Consider the following 15,010-nt stretch of genomic DNA (forward strand, 5'->3'; position numbering starts at 1 on the left):
ACCGGCACACCGGGTTCTAGCCCCGGTTGGGGCTCCGGATTCTGTCCCGGTTGCCCCTCTTCCAGGCCAGCTCTCTGCTGTGGCCCGGGAGTGCAGTGGAGGATGGCCCAGGTGCTTGGGCCCTGCACCCCATGGGAGACCAGGAAAAGCACCTGGCTCCTGGCTCCTGCCATCGGATCAGTGCGGTGCGCCGGCCACAGCACACCGGCCACGGCGGCCATTGGAGGGTGAACCAACGGCAAAGGAAGACCTTTCTCTCTCTCTCTCTCTCTCTCTCACTGTCCACTCTGCCTGTCAAAAAAAAAAAAAAAAAAAAAAAAAGAACAATGACATTCACCTATTCTTTCTTACATAGAAACAAATAATAAATGTTAACAATTCCTATTGCTTACTCTATACCCAACATAGTGCTAAATGCCTCATCGTTTTTGTTTCATAGGGACTCAATAATCTACATGTTTTTATTAATCCTATTTTATAGATGAATAAACTGAGGCATAGAGAGGTACATAGTTGCCCAGAGTCACAACTATTAGAAGGTAAAGAGCAAGGATACAGAATCAAGTGCATCTAATTCGAGAATACCTGGTTACACCATTCTTCCAAACCACATCTCCGAATCAACTTTTCAACATTTCTTTCTGGGATTTATTGGAGTTATGAAAGATTATTAAAACAAGTAATTGAGACTGCACTTCTTCTTAAAAAGGCATCTAAGGGGCCATTGTTGTGGTCGCTAGTTAAGCTGTAGCTTAACACCAGCATCCTATACTGGAACACTGGTTGACTCCCACCTGCTCTACCTCCAATTCAGCTCCTTGCTTATGCGTGTGGGAAGACAGTGAATGATGGCCCACGTATTTTGACCTCTGCCATCTATGTGGTAGGCCTGGGGCGAGTACCTGGCTAATGGCTTTGGCCTTGCCCAGACCTGGCTGTTGTGAACATTCATGGGATGAATCAGTGTATTGAAGACAGATATGTCTGTCAGTCTCTCATTCTCTCTCTCTCTCTCTCTCTCTCTCTCTCACACACACACACACACACACGCACACACACTCCCCACTCGTGCTCCCTATACCTTTCCCTCTCTCCTTATATATCTGGTGCTATGCCTTTAAAATAAGTAAATTTCTTTTTAGTTTTGTTGTTGTTGTTGTTGTTTGTTTTTGACAGTCAGAGTTAGACAGTGAGAGAGACAGAGAGAAAGGTCTTCCTTCCTTTGGTTCACCCCCCAAAAATGGCCGCTACGGCCAGTGCACTGCACCAATCCAAAGCCAGGAGCCAGGTGCCTCCTCCTGGTCTCCCAGGGTGCAGGGCCCAAGCATTTGGGCCATCCTCCACTGCCTTCCCGGCCACTGCAGAGAGCTGGAGTGGAAGAGAAGCAACCGGGACAGAACCAGCACCCCAACCAGGACTAGAACCCAGAGTGCCAGCACCACAGGCAGAGGATTAGCCTAGTGAGCCGCGGCACCGGCCTAAAATAAGTAAATCTTAAAAAGGCATCCAAGTCATGAACAAAATGATATGTGTAGTTTCAATTTTAAAATTAAAAAGTAAGAAACTTAAATCCATGCTGATTAATGTCAGGATAGTGGTTGTTGTTGGAGGGTGGTGGTGACTGAAAGAGGAATTTTAAATAAGGGGACATGAGGGGCACTCCTAGGATGCCCATAATGCTGCATTTATATATGGCTACTGTTACACACGTGGGTGTGCTTAGTATAGAAAATTAATGAGCTGTATGTTTAAATTTATGTTTATTATTATTAAATAAAATATGTTTTGTGTATGTCTATTATTAACAAACCAAAAGAAATGTATAGAGTATTTTTAAAATCATACATAGGTGAAAAGCTTTGGAAACAATACTCCTGTGATTCTTAACCTGAGATGCTCATGAAAATATAACTGTCAGAATTCTACCCGAGAGATTCTGGTATAAGTAAAGTCTGGACATTTTATTTTAAAAGATCATTGGGTGATTTTCATGTACAACCAGAACTGAGAACCCCTGCTCTATCCTGAGAAATTCTTCTAACTTCTCCATCTCTAGGTAGACTAGGGTCAGAAAACTGCTGAGCAGCTCAGCCGTGGTCCTGACAATTCTTACACAAATGGGGAGAAAGAAGGTACATTGAAATCACAAGAGTAAATGAGAGAAAATTAGTTGAGTAACTATTCAGCGGTTGTAAGGAAATAATACAGGCACCTGAGGCTGTGTCCTGCTTGCATAAATGAAAATAAAATGTCCATTGAAAATTATATTTTATCTAGGATTACCAAATTAAAGGCCTAAGACCATTGTTTGCCCAAGACTCACTTCTTTGTGCCATTATCTTTAAACGTTGTAGGAGAGTCATTTCTGCAGCTATTCCTTCTCTAATTCAAATATTTTATTGAGTAGTATTATTTGCCCCTGAACACTGTAAGGAGCTGAAAGAGCAAGCCCTTGTTATCACAGAGGTCATATTCCACTGGAGAGAGAAAAACAAGAAAACAAGATAATTTTTCACTTATTCAGTCTCCAATATGCAGGCATTTTACTTGAAGCATATTTAGTCCTTAACACTCTGAAACAGAGGGATGATGATCATGTTTTGTCCATGAGGAAATTGAGGGACAGACCCTACTCTGAGTTCAGCTCTCATCCTTTCCCAACATATTTCATTGCTCTCCAGATCTATAATTTGTGCAGCGTTGTGATGGGAGGAGAAGGAATTTGTGAACAAAGGTCATCAAAGGAGTTCTCTCTGGATGCTAGTCACTCTACTGTGTACTGAGAGCAAACAGCCACATAAACAGCCATTCATTTACGCCTTCTTAGAATGTGAAATGTAGTTTAAGAGATAAGATTCCACTACTCTCACACATGAAAACTAGCTCCTATCAGAATGTGAATGCTAAGTGCTAAATAAGATCAGATAATGAAGAGCATAGAATGTCAGAGGGGGAGCAGCCTGTCCTTGCTTCACAGAGCAATTTTTCTTAAAAGCAAATCTCCTAATGTTTTATGCATTTAAAATCCTCCAACTGCTTTCCATCCATTCTAGTGTGGGGCACAAATTCCTTGTTGTAGAATGGGAGACCTCTCACCATGTCAACTGTCCTCAATGCTCCAGCCACATCCGCCTCCAGCCCCATCCACGCCAGGTGATATATCTTTTCCAGGCAGCCTCTGGTGACAAAATCCCCTAAAATCTTCCTAGTTTACATTTCCTAGCTCTTATAATACTGAAGTTTGCTTTTCATATTACTTACTTATGAACTCCCACTTCCTGGGCAATTCTGCAAATTCAAACTCCTTCATTGCCCATTAACCCAGTCTTCCTTGTCAACACAAAATTCCTCTATCTAAAGGTCCAGATTTCACAGAATGCAACTCTATTCTCAATGCAGGAGTCAATCCCATATTACTATATTGGTTTACCACAAGCAATGGTTTAGGAATGGGGAAATTAAATAATCCTGGCCAAGGAGATACGAAAGGATGTCAACAGGATGGAGTGAACTCTCTGAAGAAATTTCTTCTCTATTTTAAAAAGTGACAGAGGAAATGGTACAGGGAGAGATGACAGTGAAAATATATAAAAATCTGGCTTCTTTTTAAGGTTTTTAAGTGGAAGAATTAGAAAACTCTAAAAACACCTAACTTTGAGGCTTTTATTATTATGTGCGGCTAAAACTATCCTAAATGACACAAAATTGACTTTCTTTTATTCTACATAAACAAGCTAAAAGTTCAACATGGCTGATTCTCATTCTATTAACCAGGTCAGTGTTTTTCAAATAATGGTTTGTGAACATCCAGGGATTTAAAATTATTCAGGAAAATGTTAATGTCAGCAATATCATCTGTTTTAATTTATATGTATTTTAAAATCAATGATATATGATGAATATATTTTATGTGCAATAATGGAAAATCTTAGAAATAAGAATGTTTAGGAGGTAGCAAGGCTAAGGTGGTGATGACTTAGTAATTTAGAATATCTTTATATCTTTCATTCATTTCAATGTGGGTGCCATCATGTTAATTTTTACATTTATATATTGCTTTTAGTTTTAATAATACATATTTAATTCATACCCAGGAGGAATAATATGATAGATAAAAGAGAAATGAGGAATGCCAATTCTGAAATCTTAAGTGGGTGTTAAGTTTAAAAACAAAAATAAGCACAAATTTGCCTCAATGTGATCTTCACAAGACCCAGTTCTGTAAGTTGCATTTTTATGTTAAAAATTCTACTCAGCATAGAAAGACGCTGCTAGTACTTCGAAAATTAAAGCTAAGCAGATAAAAATCTTGTGATGATTATATCTAATTTGTTTTTTCATTTATGGGGAATAAAAACTCTCCACACCCACCATCTGTTACTTGAAGAGAAAATCTTCTAAATCACAGTTTTAAACCTTTCATTTTAAAACATCACTTTTTAAAGTGGAAGTACAGAAATATGATAATTATTAAAATTTTTTGTTTACTTACTTAAGGGCAGAAAAAAAAAAGATGAGAGAGAAAGAAGGGAGAGAGAGAGAGAGAAAGAGCCAGGGCTGCGCCAAGCTGAAGTCACAGGCCAGGTCTCCAACCCAGGTCTCCAACTTATGCATTATTCCTGCCTGGGTTTTAAGCAGCATCTTAACCAGTAGGCAAAATGCCCATCATACTCACTGATTTTCAAAGTGAATAATTTAGAACAACAAGTCAGGTCATAAACAGTTTTGCATACTTTTAGGTTGTATATTTTAATAGCATCTCTGCTATTAAAGTGTAGAATCAAAGTGTAGAGGGTTTTATTGTCATTATTAAAATTTTTATTTTAGATATCATTTTATACTTAATAGAAAATGTGCAAATCAATGCAGAGACAAACTGGTGTGCCCTTCTCCTATCCTATAAACATTTACCCCTGTAAGAATAATAAAAGCTAACTAACATTGATACAATATGAGTATGCATGTATTTCATTTTTTTTTTGCACCAAAATAAACATCTTTCAATTCTCTTTCCTGGGGGCCAGTGCTGTGGCATAGCAGGTAAAGCCGCCATCTGCAGTGCCAGCATCCCACATGGGTGCCAGTTTGAGTCCCAGCTGCTCCAATTCTGATCTAGCTCTCTCTTATGGATTGGGAAAGCAAAATAAGATGAGCCAAGACCTTGGGCCCCTGCACCCATGTGGGAGACCCAGGAGAAGCTGCTGGCTCCTGGCTTCAGATGGGACCAGCTCTGGCCATTGCAGCTATTTAGAGAGTGAACCAGTGGGTGGAAGCCCCCGCCCCGCCCGCTCTCGCTCTGCTCTTTCTGCCTTTCAAATAAATTAAAAATCTTTAAAAAAATTCCCATTCTTTCCCACAAATTGAAATACCCCCATACTACTAAGCTACAGTTGAGAATTAATTCAGATTTCATTTATATTCCCATAAATGTCCTTTTTTCTGCTCCAAGATCCATTGCAGGATCCTACACAGAATGTGGTTGTCCTGTCTCCCTGATCTCTAAACTGTGACAGTCTTATCAGTCTGTTCTTATCTATTTATGACTTAGACACTTTTACAGAATAACCTACAATTTGCATTTGTGTGATGTCTTCTTATGAGCAAATTGAGGTTAGGCAGTATTGGGAAGGATAACAGAGATGATGTACCACTGTCAGAGGGTAGATAATATGTTAGTATATATTAATAGCTGTATTAACTTTGACCACTTGAATAAAGTGGTATCTGCCTGATTCATTCACTGTAAAGTTACTGTTTTTTCATTTGCAATTAATAAATATGAGGGGAAGTTACTTTAAAATTAGCAAATATTTTGGGGGGAGATTACTTTTATCCTGTTTCTTTATAAATTTTTGCTGATATTTTAGCAGTTGGTGGATGTTGCTTGCAGCGACAGTACCTTTTATCTTGCATTTGTTTATTCAGCATTCAATCAGTATATAATCATAGATGCTTACATTTTCTTGCTATAATCCAATCCTGTTATGATTTATATTGTTTCTCAACTTATACCAACTTAGGGCATCATGATTTCATATGGACACCTGCTCCAATCCAGAACCACATGGTTCATTCTGGCATACTGTCCTTCCTGATTTGTAACTTCTTTGTAATAGGAAATTTAGCTCTCATTATCACAGCCTATTTACACATTGTTCAGATCCAATATGCAGAAACTTTCAGAATTGATAAACCAACAATAAATTACCACACAGAGTACAGTGGTACTGTACTTGGGCTTTACATTATCAAGTCAAATCACTTTTTTTCCAAAGATTAATTGTCTTACTTCATTTATTTCTTACTTTTATTCATTATAAATGTAACCAGTTTCATTTTTCACTTTCTGCAATTTATCTTTCTCTGATTCTTTTTGAGTTTTTAAATTTACATATAATAAAATTCTCTTTGTGGAGTACATATCAATGGGTTTTCCCAAATGTATGAGGTCATGGATGCTCTATAGTAGTCCCATACAGAATAGTCCTAACATCCTAAACATTCTCACACATGGATCTTTTGTTAACTCCCTTGTCTGCCTTCTATCCCTGGCACATTGCCCTCTATTTGATTCACTAGATGTGTCTTTTTCAAAGTATCCTATAAATTGATTCAAGTAATATGTAATCTTTGAGGTCTAACTTCTTTGACTTAATAAAATATACTTAAGATTAATTCATGGGGCTGGCGCCGTGGCTCATTTGGTTAATCCTCTGCCTGCGGCTCTGGCATCCCATATGGGCAGCTCTCTGCTGTGGCCCTGGAGGGCGGTGGAGGATGGCCCAGGTGCTTGGGTCCCTGCATCCGCATGGGAGACCAGGAGGAGGAGCCTGGCTCCTGGCTTCTGATCAGCACAGCACCAGCCGTAGCGGCCATTTGGGGAATGAACCAACAGAAGGAAGACCTTTCTCTCTGTCTTTCTCTCTCACTGTCTATAACTCTACCTGTCAAATTAAAAAAAGAAAGAATTCAGGGCCAGTGCTATGGTGTAGCAGGTAAAGCCTCTGCCTGCTGTACCAACATCACATTTTGGCAGCTGTTCAAGTCCTAGTTGCTCGTCTTCTGATCCAGCTCTCTGCCTATGGCCTGGGAAAGAAGTGGAAGATGGTGCAAATGCTTGGGCCTCTGAACTCACATGGGAGACCTGGAAGAAACCCCTTGCTTCATATTGGCCAACTCTAGCCATTACAGCCATTTGGGAAGTAAACCAGTGGATGGAAGACCTTTTTTTTTTTTTTTTTTTTTTTTTTTTTTTACAGGCAGAGTGGACAGTGAAAGAGAGAGACAGAGAGAAAGGTCTTCCTTTGCCGTTGGTCACCCTCCAATGGCCGCCGCAGCCAGCGCACTGTGGCCGGCGCATCGCGCTGATCCGATGGCAGGAGCCAGGTACTTCTCCTGGTCTCCCATGGGGTGCAGGGCCCAAGTACTTGGGCCATCCTCCACTGCCTTCCCGGGCCACAGCAGAGAGCTGGCCTGGAAGAGGGGCAACCGGGACAGAATCCGGTGCCCCGACCAGGACTAGAACCCGGTGTGCTGGCTCCGCAAGGGAGCCGCGGCACCGGCCGGAAGAACTTTTCTGTCGCTCCCTCTATTGTAGCTCTCAAATGAATAAAAACAAAATCTAAAAAAAAAAAAAGAAAAGAAAAGAAAAGAAGTTTTCAGTACCTTTGGTAAATACTGATGCATCTGTTGTGCCATATGATAGAGGTATTTGTAAGTTTATTAGAGAGTATTAAGCAACTTTATATAATAGCAACATTTTGACTTCCTACCTATAAAGTATGAGTATCAGCTTCTCTATATCCTTACCACCATTCATTATTGCCTTCTAACAATTTATTTCTGTGTTAGGGTTTTTAATAGATGTACAGATGGATCCTACTGGGTTTTAATTAGCATGTAATTTGTGATTTTTTAATTGCTTTTCATTTCATGTACTATTCACAATATGTATGTCTTCTTTATAGACAAGCTTATTCAGCTCTTTAATGTATTTGTTTAATGTTTATTTTCTTATTCTTGAATTTTTAGAACTTTTTATATATTCTGGAATAAGGTCTTTGTCATATATACAATTTTAAAAGTTTACTCATTTGTGTTTTGTGATTCTATGCTCTTAGCAAGCAATGTCATTGTACATATAATGAAAATATATTTTCATTTTAATAAAGTAGAATTTATCATCTTGAGGGAGGGAGATCATTACTTTAGTGTCATACCTAAAATCTCTAGCATCAGATTTTCTTATTTTTCTTCTTGATGATCTGTAATTTTCTAATTTAGGCCTATGAATCATTTTCAGTTGGCTTTCATATAGGTTGAGTTTCCTGTTTGTGTACATGCATTCCAATTGTTTCCCCACAACTTTGTCAAAATTTTAAATGACACATAAAAGAGATCCTCATGAATGCAGAATAGGGAAAGGATGTATGCTTTAGGCTAAGGGAATACAGCAGCAAAAAAAGTGAAGGAAGTTCATTCCCAGGAAAGTTGGGGAGAAATCTGCAGTGAAAATTCTACAGAAGGAAAAGAGATGTCACGGATCAGCGTTGATGGTGCAGACATGCGGCAGCAAACATGGACACAACACACCAAACCTGCAGCCGAGAGCGGGCAGAAGCGCCAGCTTTGGAAAACCAGATGAGAGCAGACCATAGCAGCCTGTGACACTGATGATATGGCTGGGGGGAGCGCCTGGTGGAGTACACTGTCCTTTGATTCTGGCCTGGAGCCCTAATGGGGACACCATACCAGCCTAATCCAGAGAAAAACAGGGAACCTTTCTCTATCCCCGAACCTCCACAATGGTGCCTGGAAACCAGCTGAAAGAGGGTGCCACATAGAAATCTGTAACAGCTTCTGCAGCTCTAGTGTGTGCCTGGCAACCAGCTGGGAGTACCCGACATTTTGAAAGGATAGTGGCTGTGCTGGCTCTTGTGCATGCTTGTGATCCAGGGATTACACCACAGGGAAAAGTTCACATTCCCCACTGAATCTGAGTCTGCCTGGAAGCATTGACAGGGGCCTGAGTACCCACATAGGACTGTGAGATGCCCCAGCCACTCAACACATCATGGCCACCTGGGCTCGAACTGCCAAGATGGAGCACCCACAGGCAGCTGGCTCTGGAATGTCTCTGCCTCTGCATGGATGGGATAGGCTAGCAGGGCAGAGTGGATCTCCAGCACCCAGTAACTATGGGGGTCTTGTGTGCCGAGACTGTGGGAAATCTGATGCAATGCCTGAAAATGAACCCACAAGATTAATCATAGGATTGCTCAGAAGCAATGAGAAGCAAATTCATAAGAAATCCATACATGACATGAAGCTGAAATTATCCCATGATATTGAGATTTTGAAGAGAAATCAAACTGAAATATTATAAATGAAAATTCATTATGTCAAATAAAAATACAGTAGAAAGTCATAATAACAGACATGGTATGGCAGACAAAGAATATCCAAGCAAGAATACAAATTTTTTAAAATTTCTCAGACCAAACAAATAAAGAAGAAATCATAAAATTAAGAACAGTGTTGGAGATTTACAGGAGACTATCAGATGACTCCACATATAGGTCTTTAGAGTTCCTAATGATGTAAAAAGGGAGAATGGATTAGAAGGTCTACTCAGTGTGATAATTACAAAAAATTTCCATAATTTGAAGAAAGAAAGAAATGTCCAAGTACATGAGGTCAATAAAACTCCTAATGGACATGACCAGAAAAGATCTTCACCACAACACATTGTAGTCTAACTTTCAACAGTAAAATCATAAAGCAAAGATTCTAACTGTGTACAAGAGAAATACCAGATTACTTTAAGGATCTGCAATTAAACAACAGATGGCTTTTCAATAAACCCTACAATCTTAGAGAATGGAGAGATATAGTCAAGTCTTAAAAAGAAAAAAAAACTGTCAACCCAGAATACTGTAGTCTGCAAAGCTATCATTTATGAATGAATGTGAAATAAATACCTTCCATAACAAATAGAACTGGAAAGAATTTGTCACCACTCATCCAGCCTTACAAATGTTGGTTAAGGATGTGCTACACACAGAAACACAGAAAGATAATCATAATTATCAGAGAATGTGAAGGCAAAAGAATGTCCCAGTAAAAGTAAAAAGGAAATGCAAATCAAACAATAGAAATGTTTATGGAAAAATGGCAGAGCCAAGTCAGCATTTACCAATAGTAACCTTCAATGTAATGGCCTAAATTCTCCAATTAAATAAAAGATATACACTGGCTGAATGGATTAAAAAATAAGACCCATCTATTTGCTGCCTACAAGAAACACACATCACCAGAAAAAAATACATGCAGACTGAAAGTCAAACAATGGAAACAGTTATTCCATGCTAAAAGAAAGCAAAACAAACTGCTGTAGCCATCCTATTATCATACGAAAAAGACTTTAACACAAAAACTGCTAAGAAAGACCAAAAATGGCACTATGTAAAGCTTAAGGGATCAATTCCACAGGAAGATATGACTATAATAAGTGCATACACACACAATACCAGGGCACCTGGCTATTTAAAACAAATGTTAATGGATCTAAAGGGAGACATAGACTCTAATACAATAGTAATGGGGGACTACCACATCCCACTTTCACCAATGGACAGATCAATTAGACAGGAAACCAACAAAGAAACAATAGAACTAATCAACACTATGGACCAAATAAACCTAAGTGACATCTACAGAACATTTTACCTAACAGTTGCAGAATATACATTATTTTTATCAGTACATGGAACTTTCTCTAGGACAGACAATATGCCAGGCCACAAAGCAAGTCCCAGCAAATTAAAAAAAAAAAAAAAAGGAAATCATACTATGTATCTTTTCTGACCAAAACAGAATGAAGCTGGAAATGAACAATTTAAGAGTCTGTAGAAAATATGCAATCTCAGGGAGACTGAACAATATGCTCCTGAATGAACAGTGAGTCATAGAAGAAATCAAAAAATTCCAGAAAAAGAATTAAGATGACAATACAACATAACAAAATGTATGGGATACAGCCAAAGCAGTTTTAAGTGTGAAATTTATAGTAATTGGTTCATGCATGGTATTATAAAGTCATCAAAAACTCAGCTATCATTGTATCTCAAGGACCTACAAAACAAGAAACCAAACACAAAATTAATAGAAGGAAGAAATAATTAAAGAATAAATGAATAAAATTGAAACCCACAAAAAACAATAATACAAAAGAACAGTGAAATAAAGACTCAGATTTCTGAAAAAATAAAAAAAACAATATTAATAAACCACTGGCCCAACTAAACAAAAAAAGGTGGAGGAGACCCAAGTCAATAAAATCAGAGATGAAAAAGGAAATGTAACAACAGACACTAGAGAAATAAAAAGAAAAATCAGAAATTACTAATCTGGAAAATCTAGAAGAAACAGATAGATTCCTGGACACAAAGAATCTACCAAAATTGAGTCATGAAGACATAGAAAACCTAAACAGAAAAACCACCAAAATGGAGATTTAATCAGAAATTAAGACCATCCCAACAATGAAAAGCCCAGGAACAAATGGCTTCACTGATGAATTCTACCAAACATTTAGAGAAGAACTAATTCCAATTCTTCTCAAGTTATTCAAAACAATTCAAAGGTAGGGAGTCCTCCTAAACTCCTTCTATGAAGCCAGAATCACCTTAATTCCTAAGACAGAAAAAGATACAACAGAGAAAGAAAACTATAGACCAATATCCCTAATAAACATAGATGCAAAAATTCTCAACAAAAATAGTAGCCAATTGAATCCAACAACACATCAGAAAGATCATTCACCTGGAACAAAACAGTCTGGTAATGGCACAAAAACAGACTGTAGATCAATGGAACTGAGTAGAAATTCCAGAAATTAATCCATGCACCTAGAACCAACTTACCTTTGACAAAAGAGCTCAAATCAACCCCTGTAGCAAGGCAGTCTCTTTAACAAATGGTGCTGGGGAAATTAGATCTCCACATGCAGAATCATGAAACTAGACCCTTACCTTACACCTTACACAAAAATCCACTCAAAATGGATCAAAGACCTAAATCTACAACCCAATGCCATCAAATTATTAGAGAACATTTGCAAAACTCTGCAAGACATTCACATAGGCAAAGACTTCTTGGAAAAGACCCCAGAAGCACAGGCAATCAAAGCCAAATTTGACAAATGGGATTACATCAAGTTTAGAAGCTCTGATGAATTCTACCAGACATTTAGAGAATTAATTCCAATTCTTCTCAAGTTATTCAAAACAATTGAAAGGTAGGGAGTCCTCCTAAACTTCTTCTATGAAGCCAGAATCACCTTAATTCCTAAGACAGAAAAAGATACAACAGAGAAAGAAAACTATAGACCAATATCCCTAATGAACATAGATGCAAAAAAAAAAAAAAAAACAAAACAAAACAAAGCAAAAACTTAGCTAAGTGAAGATGCAACCAACAGAATGAGAGAACATATTTGCAAACTAGGCCACCGATAAAGAGTTAACATCCATAATCTATAAAGAGCTCAAGAAATTCAACAACAACAAAACAATCCAGTTAAATAATGGGTAAAGGGCTTAAAAAAGCATTTTTCAAGACGGGACTTCAAATGGCCAACAGACACATGAAAAAATGCTCAGGATCACTAGCCATCAAGAAAAGCAATCCAAAACCACAAGGAGATTTCACCTCATTCCAGTTAGAGTGGCTCTCATACAGAAATAAACAAATGACAAATGGTGGCAAGGATGTGGAGAAAAAGGTACCCTGGTACACTATTGGTGGGAATGTAACCTGGCACAGCCACTGTGGAAGACAGTATAGCAATACCTCAGAAATCTGAATACAGACCTATCATATGATCCAGCCATCCCACTCCTGGGGATTTATGCAAACCAAAAGAAATCAGCACATGAAGGAGTTGTCTGTACCCCCATGTTCATTGTAGCACAATTCACAATAACTAAGATATGGAATCAACCCCAGATGTCCATCAACTGTTGACTGGACAAAGGAATTATGGTGCACATACACTATGGAGTACTACTCAGCTATAAAATAAAAATGAAATCCTGTCTTTTGCAACAAGATGGATGTAACTGGAAACCACTATACTTAATGAAATAAGCAGGTCTGAAAAAGGTATCACATATTTTCCCAATCAAAAGTAACTAACAGAGTACCTGAAATATAATGTATTGGAGTGAAACAGACATTATGAGATTCAATGATTGTTTACAGCCCTTGTCTCTTCCACTGAGGGATAGTTTTTTTCCCTCTTCATATGATTTGTTGAACTCTTAGAGTAGGGTTAACTATATGATCATTAAGAACACTAAAAATTGATCTTTATAAAAATTAATTGTGGGAATTTTGGGGGGAGGAGTTGGAGCGTGGCAGGTGTGGGGGTGTGTCACTATGTTCCTAAATCTGCATTTATAAAATATATTAAGCTTGTATAACAAATGAAATCTATTTTTCCCAAAAGAAACCTTTAATTCAATGAGTACAAATTTCATAAATACAACTTTAGAAATATAGTGATTCTTACCACCATATCCGCCCTCCCACCCCACCTCCTCCTCTCTCTCTATTCCCTGTCCCATTCTCCATTAAGGTTCATTTTCGATTGACTTTATACACATAAGACCAACTCTGTACTAAGTAAAGATTTCAGCAATTTGCATGCATGCACACAAAACTGTTTGAGAACAAGTTTTTCAGTTAATTCTCATAATACAACTCATTGAGGACAGATGCCCTGCATGGGAAGTAAGTGCACATTGACTCCTGTTGTTAATTTAAAAATTAACATTCTTCTGTATGATGTCAGTGATCACTCAAGGCTCTTGACATGAGCTGCCATGGCTATGGAAGCCTTTTGAATTCACAATCTCCGTCAGTAACAAATAAAATTTAAAAAACTATTATCTCAATAGATGCAGAGAAAGCATCCTTTCATGATGTAAACCTTTAGCAAATGGGGTATAGAAGAAACATTCCTTAACACATTAAAATAATATGTGACAAAGTCACAGCCATCATCGTATTGAATGGGAAAAGTTGAAAGCATTCCCAATAAGATTTGGAACCAGACAAGGATGCTCACTTTCACTCTGCTATTCCAGATAGTCCTGAGAGTTTTAGCCAGAGTCATTAGGTAGCAAAAAGAAATCAAAAGGATACAAATTGGAAAGAAGGAAACCAAATTATCCTTATTTGCAGATGGCATAATTCTATATATAGCCAAACCGAAAGAGTCCAGTAAGAGAAAATTGGAACTCATAAGAGACTTTAGTAAAGGGATAGGATATAAAATCAGGCCGGCGCCACGGCTCACTAGGCTAATCCTCTGCCTTGCGGCGCCACCACACTGGTTTCTAGTCCCGGTCGGGGCGCCGGATTCTGTCCCGGTTGCCCCTCTTCCAGGCCAGCTCTCTGCTGTGGCCAGGGAGTGCAGTGGAGGATGGGCCAAGTCCTTGGGCCTTGCACCCCATGGGAGACCAGCATAAGTACCTGGCTCCTGCCATCAGATCAGCGCAGCGCGCCGGCCGCGGTGGCCATTGGATGGTGAACCAACAGCAAAGGAAGACCTTTCTCTCTGTCTCTCTCCCACACTGTCCACTCTGCCTGTCAAAAAATAAAAAAAAAAGGATATAAAATCAACACACAAAAATCAATAGCCTTTCTGATCACAGACAATGCCATGGCTGAGAAAGAACTTCTGAGATCAATCTCATTCATAATAGCTACAGAAACAATTAAATATCATGAAATAAATTTAAATAAGGATTAAATAAAGCTTTCTATGATGAAAATTACAAAAAATTGGGGCCAGTTCTGTGGCACAGCTGGTTAACGCCCTGGCCTGACGTGCCTGCATCCCATATGGGCACCAGTTCTAGTCCCAGTTGCTCCACTTCCAATCCGGCTCTCTGCTATGGCATGGGAAAGCAGAAGATGGCCCAACTCCTTGGGCCCCTGCACC

Source organism: Oryctolagus cuniculus, chromosome 12 (assembly GCF_964237555.1).
Source record: "Oryctolagus cuniculus chromosome 12, mOryCun1.1, whole genome shotgun sequence".
Classification (NCBI taxonomy): Eukaryota; Metazoa; Chordata; class Mammalia; order Lagomorpha; family Leporidae; genus Oryctolagus; species Oryctolagus cuniculus.